Source organism: Choloepus didactylus, chromosome 19 (assembly GCF_015220235.1).
Source record: "Choloepus didactylus isolate mChoDid1 chromosome 19, mChoDid1.pri, whole genome shotgun sequence".
NCBI lineage: Eukaryota > Metazoa > Chordata > Mammalia > Pilosa > Megalonychidae > Choloepus > Choloepus didactylus.
The window spans coordinates 14,635,349-14,650,712 of NC_051325.1; the positions used below are offsets into that span (position 1 = coordinate 14,635,349).

Below are 15,364 nucleotides of genomic sequence, written 5' to 3' on the forward strand. Positions count from 1 at the left end.
CCTTGGCCAGCTGTGCCCGGGCTTCCTGCAGCACGGGAGGGAGCCACTGGGTGTGACCACGGCGGGCAACGGAGCCAGGGCCGGGCAGCACATGGAGGCTGTGGAGGGGCGGCAAGGAGCCGGATTAAGGAGGAAGAGCCATTTCTCCTGGGTACGTCCTTCCAAGTACCTTTTGAAGGATACTTAGTATTTTTTTTTTTTTTTTTTTTGAGAGTAGGTTCATTTTTGACAGCCCCTCACTGAGAAGCCTGGGGTCCTACAGCGCCTCGTCAGAAGGCAGTTCTGGAGTTATCACTCAACCCACCCCTCCTCCTCTGGAAAGTGTCCATCACCCCCCGGGCCCAGGGCACGTCTGGCTGCCTCTGCCCTTGGCCTGGTGAGCGGAAAAGGACACAGCAAATGTCAACTCTCAGCTATGACAATAGGAAAAAGGGATCCCAGGGACAAGGACGAGCTTTCTTGCCTCTTCTCTCCCTGACTGCTATGACAGTCCATAAAAAGAAGATCAGGTAAGGTCAAACCAAAGAAGGATTTCTGGATTCAAATAACGGGAAAGCTATGACTTAAACAGAACCATAAATGAATAATGAGGCCGGTCTCCTTCCACGGACATATTTTTCTACTTCTAAATGGACACTGAGGTGTCTTCTCTTGCTACTTTTGCTTTATTGGGTTTCGTATTTGAAGATCTCAGTTACAGATGATGGCGCTTTCAAGAAGGGGATCTGACACCACGAAAATCACTTTAGAACAAATACAAGGAATTCTTTACTCGTTTATCATTCTCTTCTTGTGTTGTTAACTCTCAGAACCTCTGGTCATCATTTACTATCTATGGAATACATTAAATTGATTTAATGCTTCATTTTCTAGCAGGTCCAAAAAAGGTTGTGAACATCAATTCATTTTACTATAATTGTGCAAATGGACTTAAAATATGTGACAAATATCAATTCTGAATTTCTTTAAAGAAACTGTTTCACCTTTTAGTTACAGATGGTAGACTGAACACATATACTGCTAAGATTAATAGTAAAGGGATTTTCTTAAAAAAAACAAAACAAAACAAACCATAAACCCACAAGGCAAAGAGAAGAGAAGAGGACACCATAGCAATGAAGTTTTGGAAGATGGAAATGAGAAGAGCAACTGGTAATTTAGCTGGTGGGGGGAAAGGCTCCATAAGTGGGGTTGAAGATGGGACTGAAAATAGGATAACTGAAGACTGTTTAAGAATTTAATCTCCAATCTCCTCCCTTTCTGAAAGCAGCAGAGTGACGCCCCATCCCTCACCTTAATAGAAAACAGGAGATTGAACCAACATTTGAGGAACAGAAGTTCCAAGAAGAGAAAACAGAGGGGAGAAAATAATCAAATAAAAAATGGAAGAGAAATTCCCAGAAGTTAAGGACATGCATCTACATAGTAAGAAGGCCCTCCAAGTACCCTGCGCCATGAACAAAAACAATATATGCCCAGACATGCCACAAATTTTCAGAATACTGAGACAAAGAAAAGATCCTGAAAATGCCAGGGTGGTGGGAAGGAAGAGTTATATACAAAGGAGAGAAAACCAGAACGACCTTGTTATTTTTCAACAGAAACATTGGAAGCTAGAAGAAAATGGGGTAATGCCTTCAAAATTAGAGAGGAAAATGACTTCAACCTGAAATCCTGCGCCCAATCAAATTGTTAATTAAAAGTGAGAGAAGAACAAGAATAAAGTTCTAATTCTCTCAAAAAAATTTAATTTCCATGTACTCTTTCTCAAAAAGCTACTGGAGGATGTGCTCCACCAAAATAAGGGAGTAAACCACTTGTTACACAAAATTATATTAACATAAACCATAACACCAGGAAACCAGGGATCTATAATAAGAAGAGTGAAGGAAATTTCTAAAAAGGTGAAAGGAGACTCCAAAATGAAAGTTGTACAGCAGGCCTAGACAGCAACCTGGCCAGACTGGAAGAGAGCAGAAAGCTCCAGAAGAAATGGCTATAAAAGGACAAAATTAATGGAATATCTGATCATTCTGAACCGACTGAGAGATCAGAGTGTTCCCGGATAAAATGTAGAAAACTAAGCAAAAGAGCAACAAAAGAGACCATTACAAACCTAGGGAAAGCAGGGAGTTGTGCAGGAAAGGAAGATGAATGGTTCCGCTATGGATAGCGGCTACAAAATCATAATAAACTAAGCACAGACTATTGTCTAACCAAACTTATGACACAGCTATTTTGGGAGGATGGGGGCTGGGGAGTGGGGTAGATGGGGCTGAAAGAGACCTAAGCCCTGCTCTTCCAAACTATGAAGTCAATGGAGAATGCTTGAAACTGAAAAATCAAGTAAATGCCACCTAAGCATGTTATTTAGAGATACAGAGTAAATAACAGAAACAACCAAGATTGTGAAAAGTAGCTGCCTGATAAGAGGGGGACATTGGTGGAGGAGGGATTGGAAGGCAGCTGCTTTTCATCATAAGCTCTGTGCATGAGCAATTTTAATAAAAATGAAAACTAAAATAGAAAATTAGAACGTCCAATACGTATTACCCACTTAGATTTACTGCTGTAAGAAATCCATCTTGCCCTAGGCCTAGATGTCAATTTTGGGTGAGTGGTGACAGTTTTCTTGCCTGAAGTGCCAACAAATTTCAGCTCCAGAGTCAGAGCCTATCATCAGCAAGCCCAATTCTTTCTACAGAAGTGATGAATGAGAGTATAAGTAGGAAGGAGTCAAACCAGAGAATAATTTCTTCCCACACTTTAGAAGGAAGTACAAAAAGGCATACACTCAGATCATTTAAAATTCTGCAGTATTTACAGAGAGCTGTGATAATGAACTCATGTCCAACCCTGCCTTACTTTTCTATAACTGCCATTCACCAGAATCGCAAATATTTATTGGACATTTCCTGCAGATCAGGGGACTTAGAAGGGTTAGCTCACCCAGTCCTCCCAGCAACCTAATGAGAATTGAGAAAATGGCCAAGACCACACAACTAATAGTGGGGTGAAGTTGTGGGAATTGAACCCAGCAGCCCAAGTCTAAAGCCCATATCCCCACACACTCCACTGCAGGGCCTCACGGATGCAAGGATGAAAACAAACAGGCCCCCAGTGTTGACTGCATCCCAATGCAGAATTCCTTTGCTTCATTCCTTCAAGCTGCCGGGCAGGTGTATTAGAGATGGCAGCCAAAAGAAAGGGTGAGAGACAGAAAAGCAGTGACCACAGCTACGTTTAAAAACACAGACTGCTTTAAAGAGATTCAGGGTAAGCAATCAAAGCAGAAAGGAGTTACCACAGGACTACAGACTGTCAGGCATGGCTATATGGTACAGGGGAGAGAGTCAGCTAAGTAAATACTGAAACGACTTGTCCATTTAGCTGGCTCTGTTTTAAAAAGTAGTAAGTCAGGACAGCTCGCAGTTTGGTGACACAGCAATCATCTGATGGGACGTTTTACTCTTCCGTCAGCAGGAACGCACTTCTGTCCTGGGGTCTCAGCGGTTCCCTCTGCCTCCCTGTTGCAGGTCGTTTACCTCTAGAAGGAAACCAGCAGCCACCTGACTCAGACCCTGAACCACTGTAACCGGAAGAGAACGTCATATCTCCATCTCAAAATGGAAGGCCCTTTGGCATCTTTTAGAGGAATGTTTGATGGTGGGGCCAGCCAACCCAGGGCAGGGGAGAAGTTGATGAGCAGATAGCTCGTCTTCCTTAGCACTTTGCAAAATGACTAAAAGGCAGACAGATAAGTCACTCTGGCAAAGAGACCAGAACAGGGATCCTGGGAGAAAAGCAACAGTGAATAATTCTGCCCTTGACCTCATTAATCAATAATACAGACGGTACAGATCACAAAAGGCCGCCCGCTTGCAAACTCCTCCATCAATTAAGACAGGCTTTATTTCTCCCTATCGTTCCAGGAATTCCTCCCAGCCAGAATTTCGTCTTGATATTTCTGTTGTGTTTCTGGAGAGCATTTCACACATTCTCTATTGACTATGCGGCTTCAGTTTTCTTATAGTTTCATTTAATTTCAAAGTGGCATAATGCAAGAAAAAAAATTCACACTTCCAAAACAGAGGAAAACAAATTCTCCTTTATTCAATGTTGAGTGATAATATTTTGTAATTCTGGCTTCCTGTAGGTGGGTAAAAGTAATTCTTTTATAACTACGACTATACATAAATATACATATTTAGAAGCATGTATGTACATATAGATGCACTTTATGTCTATGGATATGAATTGTAAATATGTATACAGTTGTTTATGCATATAATATATATAGTAGATGTGGCAATATATAGTATGAATATATGATATGATGGCAACTTTCTTGATGAATAATGGAATTTGGCATTGCAGATACATTTTTAAAGGCACAAACACCCTTGAAATGTGGGTATGCCTTTTTTTAAACTTTTGAAACAGACAGAACACTATAATAATTACTTGACATAAAACATAAAACAGCTATCATCTCAGAGTAATGTTGTTATTTCACACAAATTTCAAGGAAAATGGTTGTGAAAAAGCATTAACACGGAGTATTGTTCCAAGCTTCTGAGCTGACACAATTTCTATAGCCAAATCTTATTGTGGGAAATACCACCATACAATCTGGAGTAAAGAAGGGGCTCTAGGGTGTCACAAAAGCAATGTGAAGGCACCAAGGGGCCTCAGAACAGGTGAGCACAGGTGGCTCTGAGGTTGAGAACAGGTGAGCGCAGGTGGCTCTGAGGTTCAGATCAGGTGATGCAGGTGGCGCTGAGGTTCAGATCAGCTGAATGCTTGCCATGGGTATTTCCTCCCCCAGGCAAGTCTTGGTTCTACCAGTCTGTTCCATGGTTACATGCACTTTTAAAATACTTCTATGCTGCACAAAATCACTGAAACAGAAGTTGTTCCTGAGTTCTAGAAGTTCACTATCTAAAACAGGCAGTAACAACTGGGCCAGACAATAACATGCTTTTGCAAAATACCGTGAACTTCTGCTTATTAATCTTCACAACCAGGAACATTAAAATGAATTACTATTTTAAATTTAATTTTATTTTCTAAGAAAACTCAGAGTTCTAGTTTTGTGAGAGGAGAACAAGTGACATGTAAACAAGCTGCTACTGGAGATATATTTGAATAAAAATAAAGCAGCATCAGGAAAGCAGAGACAAAGAATAATCTCTTAACTGCTCTTCACCGACTGTGCTGAATGATAACCACGGACACTCGTAATGACCCAAAGGCGCGGCAGGGCTCAGAAGTGCCTTTTCAATCATCCAAAACATTATGTGCAGTAGTCTTCATGTGAAATGCCAGTTACTGCCCACTGGTCTTCAAAAATTGGCAGCATGGAACATTCTGACATGCGTCAGTATTCACAGGGAGAAGGCTCTGCTGTAGGGGAGAATGTGCCGGACCGCGGCTAGGGGCTGGGTGGTCTGCTGTGCCCCCGAAGCCCTGTGCCCTCTCTAGGGACCAGGTGCAGTGCTGGCTGCATTCACTGCCAGACACTGACATGCCAGCATCTAGCACGGCATACGGTAGGACTTGAAACAAGTTTGTTGAATGAATGTAGGGTATTTAGGGTAAGTTCACATGACCCGACATGTTGCCTTGAGTTCACCTGAGACCAGTATTTGAGTGCAAACAGTTTATTTGGGAGGTGGTCCCAGGAAGCACTGTTTGGGGAGTGTAGGAGTGCGGCAGACAATAAGAAAGTTATGGCAGGGGCGGGTGGGGCTCAAGTCCAGTGGGGACCTCCAGGAGACCATGTAGAACATCCCACCCAGGAGGAGAGGGAGTCATTGGTTGAGGGATGCTCCCAAAGGGCGTTAATTCCTTGTCACTTCTGGCCCACTACAAGGGCAGAAAACATGGATTTCAGTGGCCAGGGAGAGCCCTCGGACAAAGAAATGTGGCTTCTGGTAGCTGAAAGCCAGGACAGTGGTCACGGGAACTGAAGTGGTAAGGGCAGGTCTGCTCTACCCACTAAACATGGATTTACACAGTAATCCAATAATCAGACCACCATTCCCACTAACACACACATACACATAAGCCAATATATACACTACATATGTACCCTATATATATATATACACTAATATATATACACACACATACATAGAGGCATGCAAACATATGAACATATTTGAGTATTCAGGTGTTTGTGCGAGGGTTTTAAGTGGCTCAATGACCCACCAACCCTTTTCCTATCTTTGCAAAAGAAATGATCAGGATTGGTAGGTGCTTATTTTAGTTACTCTACAGGATTTTTAAAGGACACTTCTATGATAGGTGCTATTTAACCTCCAGTGATATAGTGGGGAGAATTGGCAGTCTTTGAAAAAGAAGACTAAGTTCCAAATCCCCTCACTGTCACTGACCATGGGCAAAATGCATCTCAGTAAATTGGGATAATAAATTGCTGATTTCATCTAACTATTGTAAAGATTTAAAAAAGAGAACTTCCAGTTAAATATGGCAGATTGAACTCTTTGTATCCTCAGTGATTATTTTCTCAGGGAGGTAATAAAAGATAGTGTAACTTCAAAATAAGAACAAGATGCTACAACAAGCACAGAGCAAGACAGCTCTTGAAACATAAATATTTACTCTTCAGGAATAAAAAATTCTACAGAAGCGTTGAAGACATCTGAGAAAATATCCCAGAAAGCAGGAGAAGTAACAATGAGATGGGTGATTGGAAGGAAAAAATAAACTGGGATTGGCAAACAAATCCAGCACTTGGCCTGCTTTTGGTACGTTTTTCAGGATATGCAAAATGTACAATAAAGAATGATATGAGACAGAGACCATAAGTGGTCCAGAAAGCCAAAAATATTTACTGTCTGTTTAGTTTCCTGGTTGCTAAAACAAATACCATATAGTAGGTTGGCTTAAACAATGGGAATTTATTTGCTCATGGTTTGGGGGCTAGGAAAGTCCAAAACTGAGGTGTCAGCGAGGCAACACTTTCTCTCTGAAGACTGTGGCATTCTGCGGCTGGCTGCTGGCGATCCTTGGGTGTTTGGCTTTTCTGTCACATGGCAATACAAATGGTGGCATCTTCTTTCTCTTCTCGTTTCCATTAACTTCCAGCTTCTTGCTCTTTGTGTGGCTTTTTCTCTCTGGCCTTCTCTATGAGGCCTCCAGTACTAGGATTAAGGCTCATTCAGCTGAGACACACCTTGACTGAAGTAACCTCATCAACAGGTCCTATTTACAATTGGTTCACATTCCCAGGAAGGGTTTATGTTTTTCTGGGGTACATAACTCTAAGGCACCACAGTCTGCCCTCCAAACCCCCAAAAGGCACATTCTTCCCACATGCAAAATACATTCATTTCATCACAACAACCCAAAAGCCTTAAGTCATTTCAGACATGATGCCAAGTCTAAACTCTCATCAAAATCAGTCATGGGTGTGGTCCGTCCTGGGACAAAAATCCTCTGATGGACCCATGAAACCTAGAAAACGAGTTACCTGCTTCCCATATTCAATGGTGGGACAGGCATAGGCTAGATATTCCCATTCCAGAAAGGAGAAATTGGAAGGAAAACAGGGGTCACAGGTCCCAAACAAGTCCAAAACCCAGTAGGACAAGCTCCATTAGATTTCAAAGTGTGAGAATCATCTATGGATAGATGTTTTATCCTCTGGGCTTGATGGAGCAGTATGTTCACCCCTCCCAAGTGCTTGCACAGCGGCCATGCTCTCCCCAAATACTGGGATGTAGGCCCCATCCTCTGTGAGTAATGGGATGGTGGCCAGGCTCTCTAGGGAGAGCTTGGGCACAGGTCCCACCATCTCCGAGCGCCCTCCGTGAACAATGGGGCACAAGGCCTGCCCCTTCCAAGAGCAGGGTGAACCTGTCCTTTCCAGGCACGTGAGGGGCCCGCTCTCTTGGCCTGAGGAAATCTTTTCACTCCAGACTTTGCTTCCATGGTTCTGCCCTTGAAGTCATTCTTCCTTTAATTCGTCCTGTCTCTGTCCCTTTCAGACATTGCTTCTGTTCATACATATTTCCCAGAAACCTTGTCCGCTTTGTGTGCAGTTCAAGTGGGTCAGACGGTAGAACATTCCACGGGTCCTTCCTGGATAACTGCCTTTCCAATCCTGACTTCCACTGAAATGACTGAGTGGATCCATGTTCAGTTAAACCCTCACATGGAGCCCTATTCTCCTGGGACCGGAAGCTCAGGGAGGTCCCTGGTAGAGCCGCTTCCGGCACTCGTCTCAAGCACACTATCTGGATAGGCTCAGAATTTTCTAAACCATCAATTTCTGGTTTCTTTGTGCAAGAGTTCAGTTCTCAGCTTATCGCTTCCCTCTTGCATTTTACTATAAGCTGCAAGGAGAAACCAGGGCGCACCTTCTGCCTTTAGCTTGGGAATCTCCTCAACTAAATATCCAAGTTCATCGCTTACAAGTTCCACTTTCAACCTGACATCAGAACACAGTTTTGCCAAGTTCTCTGCCACTTCATAGGAAGGATTGCCTTTCTCCCAATTTCCAGTAACACATTCATCATTTCCTTCTAAGGCCTCAGCAGAAGCACTTGAACATCCACATTTCTACCAACAGTCTCTTCAAAGCCACCTAGGTCTTAATAAGCATCTCACAATTCTTCCAGCTCCTACCCATTAGCCAATTCCATAGCCATTTCTCCATTTTTAGGTATTTTTCACAGCAGCACCCCATTTTTTAGCATCAAAAGCTGTTTTAGTTTCCAGCTGCTAAAACAAATACCATACAATGACTTGGCTTCAACAATGGGAATTTACTGGCTCATGTTTTTGAGACTAGGAGAAGTCCAAAATCAAGACATCAGCAAGGTGATGCTTTCTCCCTGAAGACTGTGGTGTTCTGTGGCTGGCTGCCTGTGAGCCTTCGGTTCTTGGCTTTTCCGTCATGTGGCAATGCACATGATGGCATCTTCTTTCTCTACTGGGTTCTGCGGACTTTCAGCTTCTTGCTATTCCCGTGGCTTCTCTCTTTAGGCCCTTCCCTCTGAGGCCTCCAGTAATAGGATTAAGGCCCATTCTCATTCAGTTGGGTCACACTTTAATTGAAGTAATCTCACCCAAAGTCTATTTAAACGGGTTCACGTCGACTGGAAAAGATTAAGATTAAGAACATGTTTTCCTGGGGTACAGAACTCCCAGCCATCACACTATCCCTTACAGCAAAAGTTTGCCAAGGCCTGGATTAAAGAATTAATCCAGAAAGCACAAGATTAGGTCATTGGGAATGTCTGATAGAGAAGACAGAAAATAAGGGAAAACAGTATTTCAATAAAAACATTCAAACAAAACAAAACTGCAATTGTAATGCTGGTCATTATTTTTGTTGGTGTTAGTTATTGATTTTAATAATACCCACTCCATCACCACTTGGAGTTGGCTAATTAATAGAGTTGTCAGATAAAATACAGGATGCTCACTTAAATTTGAATTTCAGACAAACAACAAATAATTTTTTTGGTATAAATATGTCTCAAATACCACATGGGACATACTTATATTACAAATATACCCGCTGCTTGTCTGAAATTCAAATCTAACTAGGTGTCTTGTATTTTTATTTGCTAAACCTGGTAACCCTGTTCATTAGATTTTGAGTGTTACTTAAGATAACTATTTTGCCCTTCTTTGGATAAACACAAGATTGGAAGTTTAGTAATTTTGTGATAAATATATTCTTAGGTCAAAGGGAAAGGTGAACCTTTTCTATATTGTCTATTTATCTCATGCTGGATATTGACCTACTATTTTGTTATTGTTGTTTGGCCTGCCAGCATACTATTTTATTTATTTTTTGTTTTCTGTTAAGTGAAATAATCACCTACATGTACATTACAAATTTGCAGGAGGAGGGGCAGTTCCACAACACGAAGACTTTTTGGCTTTCCATGGAAAAATCTGAAGATCTGGTAAGCTTAGGGGAATCCTCATGTGTCACTGTGGAGCTGAGTGGTGGTGTCCATTAGGTAAGAAGAGTGTTCTTTAGTTGGCCACAGTCCCCACCAGTCTTTATTGCCTCTCCACTTCAAAGCCAAAGGCTGATTATCATATATAACTTTATTTTTGTTATTGTTTTCCTTAGACCTGACCCACTTCACTCATTTATTTTAAATGCCTGGTCCCTTGAGGAATATCCATTTGTGACCTCTGATCTAAGAGAAATATTTTAATTATTGTATTCAAAGCTGAACACAACCAGCTGCCATTTCTTCTAAGTGCTTAGGGATTCTTAAACATTTTTTGTGTGTGCTATGGATCCCTTGATACCCTGTGAACTCTTCTCAGAATAGCATATTAAAAGGTATAAAATAAGTGATGGAGAATTACAATGAAACTAATTTACTAAAATAAAGTTATCAAAATGTTGAAAAAATGGATACATAGTAATATATGTGTTTCTTCATTAACAAAAGCCAGTACAATAAGAGTCAGTCATTTCAAAGTAGTGATGAATGAGGAGAGATATTTGAAATACTGGCAATGGCTGTAAAATAGCACGAAAATATTTTGCCATTCTATTGGCTTCAAAATTGCAAATACTGCTCATGTTACTATGGTTTATCGCCTCATGCATAATGAAATGAAGTGTTAAATATAAGTGATGGATGAAAATAAAGATGTAATTTTTTTTTCCCATCGAAGTTCACAGACTTCCTAATCTGGTTTTTGGAAAATGGAAACCCTGGGGTTTTACTCCCTTTTAGCTCCTGGCTCTTGGTCATTTGATTGCATAAAGTCCCTCCACTAGGAAGCGGCCAGAAGGGATGGCGGCTGTCAGTCCAGGCTGGTGATGTGGATAAGAATACGGGTGAAAGAGGTTGAAACTAATGGCAAAACGTTGTTTGGGGCTATTGGTAGATTTCGATTATGTGTGCTTTCTGTTTCATCCATTATCATAGAGAGAAGCTTGGCTACACTTGTATCATTTTCTAGGAAGAGAAAACATTCATTTTCCCATCTTAGATGGATAAGTGCAATATGGGAGTCCATCCCTGAGGACGGAAGGCCTGCTCCCACCACAGTTCAGGGAGCATCTCCTGCTGTTCCCAAATGTAGAGCCCCAAGAGTCCGGTACTAGCTCATGACAATGCTTGGGAGCTTGCTAGAGATGCACAATCTTGGCCCCGCCCCGACCTGCTGCATCAGAATCTGCAACTGAATGATGTCCCCAGGGGGCTCCTGTGCACATTACCAAGTGCCACACACTGGGTTAGAGAATGCCGAATTCTGGAGTTTGAGTCACACCAACGGAACTGAAACATAAAGAGCCAGAGGTTGGTGACACGGCCTGTGCCTAGCAACAGGTACCTGGGCACTGGGGCCTGGACGTAATGTGGTGGGCAGGCGCAGTCATTTGGGGTCTTGAGGTATGAAATTCATAATTTGCAGATTAGAAGCATCCCTTTTACGGGATTTCCTGCCTCATCTACTGAAGGCACCAACCCTGCTAAAGATGCTGGGGAACTCACCCCTTTGTACAATGTGTATAACCTGGCCAGAAGATTCCTGTTCCCTTCCAAGCTCTCCTACTGCACCTGCTGAAAAGAAGGTATAAAGATATCCAAACCAGAGTGGTGCTGAGGTTGATACAATCCAGGTCAGTAGCCAAGGATATGCAGGGGGTAAATATTTCCTCACTTTATTGTTTAGAAAACCACAAAGGACAACCTCAAGCTTGAGGGATCATTGTAGTGTCCTGACCTGTAACACTCCTAGCATAGTGCTTAGGGTCCCCAAATATTGTGGAACTTCTCTGTGTTTGAGTGTTGATTAAAAAAAAAAAAAAAAAAAAAAAAAGGCCAATACATTTTGTCTGATTTCAGGAATCAGACCTCTAAGGCCAGATATTTGAGTTTAAGCTTTTGGAAGTAAGACCCCATGTGGCAGATTGAAATATGTATCTCGACAAAAGACATGCAATTATTCTTAATCTGGTTCCTGTGGGTGTGAACCCATTTGTAAACAGGACCCTATTATCAGTTAAGGTGTGGGCTCTGAGATCCTATTTAAGTGAGGACCAAATGAATCAGGCGGGGCCTGCATCAGTTTTGCAGGAGGCGTTACGGAGAGGAGCCAGAAGCAGAAGTCAGTGGAGACCTTCGAGCAGACACAAGGAGAAATTGCCACATGGCGGGAGGCAGAGATGCAAGGCAAGGAGCCTGAGAACTGCAGCCAGCCAATGCCAGCAGGCCACAGACTTTGGGGAAAGAGAATGGCCTTGACTTTGGACTTGCAGCTTCCGAAACCATGAGAGAATAAATTCCTATGGCTAAGCCAACCACTGAGTGTGTGATATTTGTCATAGCAGCTCTGGAGAACTAAGACACCCTGCCTAAAATCACACACTTTATTACATTAGCATTTGTTGTCTGTAATATCACCAGCATGGAGAAGCTGACATTTTCCAGGCTGTCACAAAACCAGCAGTGGAATCATGGGGGACAGAGGCTCCATTCCCCTTCATTCTCTCTGAAAATTAAAAATGCTGAAAACATAGGGACAGAAAAACAGGAGAGCCAGATAGTTTTCAGTCTACGAGCTTGGATATGGATTTGGAAATTTTCTGTTTTATACTTAGAAGGATCCAATTTTTTGGCTTCATCAAGTTACAGAGAAGGAGAGAAAATGTTGGTTGTGTCCTTCTAAAATTAAGATTTCTATCTACTGTTTGAGAAATAATGAGGGCTTTTGTAATATCAGAGGATCATCTGCTTATAATGAAGTATGTGTTTCCAGGGAAGTGGGGGTGGCTGCCATCCCCAACCACGTGCTAGGTTGGAAGGAAGCACCTGCCCCTGTCAGGAGTGCATGCAGCACCATGCTCTTCCCTTACGGGTATACAGTGGTATTTTTATTCTAAAATACACCGTTGCTAAGTCTGCATGGCTCATCTGGCCCAGTTAATTTGTCAGATGCAATCTATTTTAAGTAATTTCTGTGACTCAGGTGATGCTCATGAACTGAGTCTGCAACCAGGGCAAATTGAACACAAGAACATTTCTTTAATGGGTGCTGGGAAGATATTATCCACCGTGCGTTAAAGAGATTGAGAATTAAAACACAGTAACATAGCAATACTGCATGTAGCCTAGATCTGGGTTAGACAGTAAAGTAGACAGCTAAAGGGACTGTTGGACTAAGGCAACCGGTAAGATCAACCAGCTAACAAAGAGCCCCTTCCCCAAGGGGCTGAGTATTTTAAGCCAGAAACATGGGCAGAGATTAAATTATCCAAGTCTTTCTGTTAATTGTACATTTTGCAAATGAAGACCATATAAGTCAGTGGAGTGTAAATTCTTTACTTACTTTAAGGGATCAGAAATTTAACCAAATGTTGGCACGAGAGGTTCAATTAGTGTATGTGCTGATATTGGGCAGGGAAAGCTGAGAGCAGGGAGAAATGAGTGTGGGTGACTGTCAGAGGTGGGCAAGGGGCCTGGCCCACCCACTTGGAACAATTCCTTCTGTCATGCTCCCTGCTTTTCAGAGTAGGTGGTCTGGAGGCTCGAGCTTGCCCCAGCATCATCCTAACATCCTTTGTGATCAGGAGCAGAATCTACACTCTTCCTTATTTTAGTTTTCCACCTGGAGAAACAGTATTTACAATCCAAATATCATTTACCTGGGTCCTCAGCAGTATCTAAGGATCCATGAAAATAATGTAGGAAGAGATCTAAGATGAAAGAAATGGTGGATTAAATTACATACATTAGGAAGAAAGAGTGCTTGCAAGTAGTGGGTTTAATTGTAGTGCCCTATCTCATTCCTAGGAAAGAAAAGTCCTCTCGGAACCATTTGGGGGGAGGGGGTGGGTTTGCAGGGACCCAGAATTACACTGTTTCCCAAGGGGACACGGCCTGTGATGGAGCCTTTCCGTGTAAGTGCCAACCTTTAAAATCAGTTATGATGTGCCGAGTACTGTAACCTTAACATATTTCCCTTCAAATGAAATAAACACTTAAAATAATAAAATGTTTAAATAAACTTTCCTAAAGGCACATTTACTTCCATAATTCATGCGCCTTTTTACAAAATTAGACTTCAACCTTGGGAGACAAAAGGATCATCAATTTAGGGTACATAAATTTCCCCCTATTTCTAATTTTAAATTAAAAGTCCACTGAAATTTATAGGTTTTGTATAACAATGTTTAAAAGCAGATTTTTATTTATAAAATATATTGATATTATAGTTTAAAATATCAAACAGTACAACTGAGTATAAAATGAATATAAAAATATTCTGCCTCCCCTTACCCCCTCCTCACTCACAAGAGGTAACCATTTTAAACATTTCTGCTTTTAGTTATTTCAGGTATCACAAAACTAATTCCAAATAATTTGCTTCTCCCTTGATCTCTTAGTTTCTGTTGACTTCCTGTTATGGGAGATGACAAATGACAAGCTCATGCCTATGTTACAAATCCGGGATGGCAGAATGGTGAAAACCATGGCCCTGGGGACAGAACCCCTGCCCTCAACTCCAGCTCCCACAGTTACTGGGGGTCTGGCCTTGAGCAAGCTACTACTCATGTTTTGGTGCCTCAGTTTCCACATCTGCAAAATGGAGCTAATCATAGCACCTCCCCCCTTCAAGGGTTATGAAGAGGATCACTTATAAATGTTTAGAACATTGCTTGTCACTTAATAAAGTCTATATGACATGTGAGAGCTACTCTTGGTGCCTCCCTTCCCCCTTCTCCTCCCCCTAATATTTGGAAGTTAGTTTTAGGGCTTATCTTAATGACTTTATCCTCATATTAAAAAAATTAAACTGTGCACATCAAATAGATTAAATAGGAATTAAAGTCCATAATGAAAAATAACTGTCCGGCCTCATTTCTATCCCTGCTTCCCTGCAATATTCACTTTTTTTATTATATTCATTTTTGGTTCTTTTTGTTCGTATTTCTACAATGCCAAATGAAAAGGACCATAATAACTCTTTCTAGATTTATCCACTTTAGACATCTATTGAATCCCACTATGGAAAATGAAAATTTAGGCATATATTTATTACATCCTCCCGATACCCTCTTATATCTTACACTCCTAACATTTGACAGTTATAATGATATTATTATTATTCTCTATTTCACATTCCATTAACTTTTGGGAGTAGTGCTCGATTCTGTATTAGGTTAAAACAGTGATGTTCATATCCCTATCTTCCAGCCGCCTCTTCACCCCCACACTCTACTTTTAAACGTCTCTCAGGTATAACTTGATTTTTACCTTGTCGACAATAAAAGCATCTACATTCCAGTTTATCATCATCTTTCAATTGTCTACATTTTATCGAAATGTTGATTCTAAATGTGGAAAAA

The 15,364-nt window shown here is 41.5% G+C and overlaps 1 protein-coding gene across 2 annotated transcripts in view; it reads right to left on the minus strand.

Moving 5' to 3' along the window:
- SLC24A3 (solute carrier family 24 member 3) overlaps nt 1-15,364 on the minus strand; it is a 561,375-nt gene that overhangs the window by 67,921 nt on the left and 478,090 nt on the right. The gene's annotated exons all lie outside the window — the stretch shown is intronic.